Source organism: Ricinus communis, chromosome 10, assembly GCF_019578655.1.
Source record: "Ricinus communis isolate WT05 ecotype wild-type chromosome 10, ASM1957865v1, whole genome shotgun sequence".
Taxonomy (NCBI): Eukaryota; Viridiplantae; Streptophyta; class Magnoliopsida; order Malpighiales; family Euphorbiaceae; genus Ricinus; species Ricinus communis.
This window is the reverse complement of record NC_063265.1, coordinates 25,428,491-25,434,100: the sequence shown is the minus strand read 5'-3', so window position 1 is coordinate 25,434,100 and position 5,610 is coordinate 25,428,491. Positions and strand designations below refer to the sequence as shown.

Genomic DNA, 5,610 nt, shown 5'->3' with positions numbered 1-5,610 from the left:
ATATCTTAAAAACCATCAAGGAAATAGTAAAACATATGTCCTGCCAATCTTTCTAACATTTGATCAATGAAAGGAAGAGGGAAGTGATCCTTCTGAGTTGCATCATTAAGCCTCCTATAATTGATGCAAACTCAAAATCCCGTAACCGTCTGTGTAGGTATCAGCTCATCCTGGTCATTGTAAATTATTGTCATGCCTCCTTTCTTCGGCACAACCTGCACAGGGCTCACCCAAGAACTATCAGAAATAGGATAAATCAATCCTGCATCAAGGAGCTTAATTACCTCCTTTTTTACTACTTCCTTCATGTTTGGGTTAAACCGCCTCTGTGGCTGAATTACTGGTCTATAGCTATCCTCTATAAGAATCTTGTAAGAACAGAAACTAGGATTGATCCCAGGAATATCAACAGTCTTGTAGGCAAAGGCCTTCTTATACCTCTTGAGTGCATCTAGAGTTTTTGCTCGCTCCTAAGGTGTCAAATCTGCTGCAATAATCACCGGTACCTTTTCTTCCTCATCCAAGAATCCATAACTCAAGTGCTTAGGTAACTCCTTCTATTCTAAGGCCCGGGGGGTCCTCGAAAGAAGACTTCACTTTCTGCACTTCTGACCTATCAAGAGAAAGAAAAGGATCAATAAAACAGCTAGGCTGAGTAGCTAACAAACTAGCGAGCTGCTCCAACACTTGCTCGTTGGATAGCTCCTCCTCCTCTCCTTGCAAAGCTACCTGCAAAGGATCATCAAGCAATATTTCTTGTAAATGAGACTCAACCAAATCATCCAGAATATCAATAGAAAACACAACATCATCATATTCTAAAGAGTGTCTTATAGTAGTAGCTAGGTCGAAGGTAATGGTCTCATTATCTACCCTAAGTTGAAGCTTTCCATCACAAAATCTATTACAGCCCTAGATATTATAAGAAAGGGTCTACCTAGGATCAAAGGCATAATACTCTCACCTTCCATGCCCATAACTATAAAATCCATAAGAAAAATAAACTTGTCTACCTGAACAAGCACATCTTCAATAATACCCCTAGGAATCTTAACAGTCCTATCAGTTAACTGAATGCTCATCCTAGTGGGCTTAGGTTCACTCAAACCTAACTTATCAAACAGACTAGTGGCATCAAATTTATACTAGCTCCTAAATCAGCTAATGCACCACTAATAGGCAAATCGCTAGTGATACAAGGAACAGTAAAACTCCCTGGATCTCTCCTTTTGAATGGCAGCTTGTTCTGAAGAATAGCCGAACACTCCTTGTTCAGAGTCACTAGTCCCAAATCCTCTAGCTCCCTTTTATTACTCAAGATTTCCTTTAAGAACTTGGCATACTTGACATCGCGAATAGCTTCAACAAAAGGTAGGTTAATACGTAGTTGTTTAAACAAGTCAAGAAACTTACTAAATCGCTTATCAACCTTCTCCCGCTAAGTCGAGTGGGGGACCTGTGGCTAGTACTCTCTGTGGCTCTTCACCGCCTTCCATATTGTCTTCCATTGTCTCGTGCTCCGGTTCCTTCCTAGCCGGCTTATCCCGCATGGAAACATCATCATCATCGGCCTAATGATAGAGAGCTAGATAATTGCTTAACGATCGCGAAGGTGATAGCCTTGCAATGCTCCCTCTGGGTTTAACTTTGTTGCTAGGGAGTGATCTCACGCTTCTCAAACAACATCTTAGAAATCGCCCAATTTGACTCTTTAAATTCGGATGGATGCTCGCTGATTTCTAAGAGCATTGTCTCGTCTGGAATCTCTTCCTACCGATGGACAAATTTTCATCATCGCCTCCGTTAGATTTCTTCTGCCAGGAGGAAGCCATGGTATACCATTGCTGTGGTCGGCCGATGCGCCTTTGAAAGCCTGGTGGACCTGGCTATTGTTTCTCCATCCGAAATTTGAATGATTAAATGGGTTGTATGTGTCAGATGGGTTGTTCGCTGCCTAGGTGCATTACCCATATAGTCTAATTCGCTCAATGTCGATGAAACAATAGAAGATAAAGAATTAGTACTGGCAAACATACCTCCCGCATTATAGTTTGCACCGTAGAGCGGGCCACTATAAAACTTGCAATTATTCAGGATGCATGAACCGACATCCTGTCGGTCAACTTCGTTAAAACTCCATTTGAGCTGCCAAGGTTGCTATGGAGTCCAATTGATTGACCACTCCCTGCCTCACTAGTCGGCTCCTAGAAGACTGCCACTGATAAATGCTTATGGCCATCTCCTCGCTGTTTCGAGCTCGCTTATCGCTTAGCGCCTTTTCCTCGCATCAACCATTTGTCTAGTAGCAAGGTCTAAACCACTATAAAATGTATGAACCTGCATCCAGACTGGTAGACTGTGGTGTGGACAGTATCTCAACAAGTCCTTATACCTCTTCCAAGCATCATACATGCATTGTCTTCCATTTGCACAAAAGAAGAAATGTCATTCCTTAATTTTAGGCCTTACCAGAGGAAAGTACTTCAGAGAAATTTCTCGACCAATGATCTCCATGTCGTGATAGTACGAGAGCGATCAAGAACCATCTTTTCACCTGGTCCTCAGAAAAAGGAAATGTACCTCAACCGAATGACATCATCAGTTGTCCCATTTATCTTGAAGGTGTCGTAGATCTCCAAGAAATTGGCGATGTGAGTGTTTGGTCCTCGCTCGGTAGTCCCCCAAATTGTACACTATTTTGCACCATATATCACGTTTGGGTTTATTTCAAAATTGTTGGTTGCCATAGGTGGTCGCAATATACTCGTCTGTGTCCCCTCAAGAGAAGGTCTAGCAAACTCGTACATAGTTCTAGCTTCATCTGCAACCCGATTGTTGTCTCCCATCCCTGCTGGTATATTCACAATGGCTTCAAACTCTATCTGCGCCTCCTCTTCTTCTTGCATACGCTTCCTCAACAAATGGAAAGATGGCTCTGGTTCAGCAAAAGGGTCTACAGTAGTAGGATTAGATCTTCTGGTCATAAACTACCTGAAATGGATAACAGCAACCAAAGAACACAAGAATAAATACAATGCTAAAGAATAAAAAAATGAAAGGACAAAGAAAATAAAAATGGCTAATTAACAAAGAAACATAAATTCACATAAAAAGTTCACCGATAACGGCGCCAAAAACTTCATAGGCTATTTGTGTAGCTAAAATCTAAGGCTCACTACCTATCGATGCAGACTAGCACAAATGGTGAGTATCAAGGTCGTATTCTCGGGAAAGGGTGATCCTTGAACTACTGCAGCGTCTTATATTATCTAACGTTAACAAAATTGATGAAGTTATTATGCTATGATTAAATATGAACAAACGTTTAACTAAGTGTCAAATAATCTGAAAGGATTTAGGAAAACAATCGAAGGAAAAAGCAAACCCTAGGAGACCTAAGCTAGTTGGATTTTAGTGAAGATAGAGGTTATATTGATTACCAATTGCAATTACCCGTGGATGAATTCTTAATTGAATTCGGTCTCCCTCTCGAGATAACCGAATTCCTAAACCTAATAACCTAAAGTTGGAATCTCTTCCTAAAGATCGATTATTCGATTAGCATTAAGCTTTAACCCGCCTCTATTAAGCTTTGTTAATTCTTAATCTGGCTAGTCAATTACCTTTATCTCTAAGTGACCATTAACCAGTTCTTGCTATTCAAATTTCCAATTATTAAATGAATTTCTCAATTACATAAAGCAATCTAAATACCACAACTCACAATGTCTCATGAATAAAGTGATCTCTCATTAATAATGAAAGCAAGAAGAGACAAGTAGTGATAATCAAAATCTCATAAGCATTAAAACCAATCCAACAACATAGGAAACCCAATGGGTTTGACAAATTCAGTTACTCATACTAATAAGCAACACCAAGTAAATAATAGATTCAGAAAAGTAAATTCAAGGCATGTACAACCATTCTTCTTCAAGTTGTATGAAAAATCCTAAATTCCCAATTCAGAATGATAAACCCTAATTTGCCTCTTGAATGCTCCCAAATCTTGTCTTGATCTGCAATTTGATGTTAAAACAATTGCAATCCTTCCCTCAATAGATGAAATGATCTTCTAAGGTCAAGTATTAAAGTCTAGAAGAAGATGGCTTAAGCTTGTATATTTGAAATCAAGTTAGAAAATCGAACCCTAATTCAGCAAATCATTTTTGCCTATGTAAATCTTTTAGCATGGCCGTGGTCAAGCCCGGTATCGATCAACTGCGAGTCCAGTCAGGCCGGACCTCTCAGATTCCTGAATCGCGACTTCTTCCTAGTCGTGCCCTAGCAGGTGCTGAGCCACCACGGGCCATGGTGGAGGTCGTGGTGGTTTCGGAAATCGTGCCAAAATGGCACTCTTGAAGGGCAACTATTTGACGGTTCAGCACGGCCGGAGTCCAACATGTGCTTAACCTTGGAATGCTTGTCCTTGCTCAATTTGATGGATCCTGGTCTGTAATTGCACGTATTTCCCTCGATTACTAATAATGTCCCTCGATAATGATCTGAAACGTGAAAGGAACTAAAACATAGGTAATTCTAGCATAAAACAAGATAACTATGCACAAAAATGTAAACAATTGGGCATGTAAATATGTATAAAATGATGCATATCAATATCACATCCAGCACTGGATTCCCAACCGGTCTTTGATTCAATTGCATTTTCATCACCTAAGACTCATAGGATCATCAACTACGGTGACAACCTGAAGGTTTCCCCAACATGCATTCATCATCCTAATTGGTTTTCTTATTTTTTTTTATGTTTTTTAGAAACATGATTAGGGTTGCTTTTATTATCTAATTTTTATGATTAATATGATTATATTAGGGTTTCTTATGAATATGTATGTTATTAATTTATCATGTTTTGAAATTTGATAATAAGAATATTAGAGTTTTGAATATGATAATATTGCCAATATTAGGGTTTTGAATCTGATTAAACACATATACATGATTATATGATTAGATTTCTACTTTTATTATGATCTTGTAATTAAATTTTTTTATTAGGATTATCTGATTAATCTGCTATCTTTGTTTATTGTCCCTTTTTTTAGCTTTGGGTTTCTGATCCAATCGATTGATTTATTTTATTTCTATGTCATTTTTATTTTGTTCCTTTCATATTCTAATTGTCTTTCACCTTCTGTGCATGTTAAAATCGCTTCTAGGGATGCAAGGAATACACTGAAAGTCAAAAAAATTAGCCTGGATACCCCAGAGTCAATATGGTCTACACCTTCTTTTGTCCCAATTTGGCTTTTTATGAGTTTTGATGTATTTTCATCGATTTTATGTACTGTATTAGATTTTAGGGCTTTTCCTTTGCAATTTTAGTTGTAGGTCGGGTTGTAATAGTTATGTTTATATTTCTGCCCTTTATATTTGTTTTTATTTCATGGCTTGATGTATAACAAATAATTGTAATATGACTGCCTACTTTAAAAATAAACATATAGACTTTAAGTTAAAATCAGATCCAATATAAAAATTATAGTACATTAGGCTAATCCATATTAATTGGGCTTAAACTCTAAAATTGAAGTAGACTTAGTGGGCCTTGGCATGTCTTAGCTAGAATTGGGCTAAATTAGAAATGGG

The 5,610-nt window shown here is 38.2% G+C and overlaps 1 non-coding gene across 1 annotated transcript; it reads left to right on the top strand.

Annotated features, from left to right (window-relative positions):
• The first annotated feature begins 2,353 nt into the window (after positions 1–2,353).
• LOC112535394 lies at positions 2,354–2,459 on the top strand. The gene has a single exon (XR_003079546.2). It is a non-coding gene; the product is annotated as a small nucleolar RNA R71 (small nucleolar RNA).
• The last annotated feature ends 3,151 nt before the right edge of the window (positions 2,460–5,610 follow it).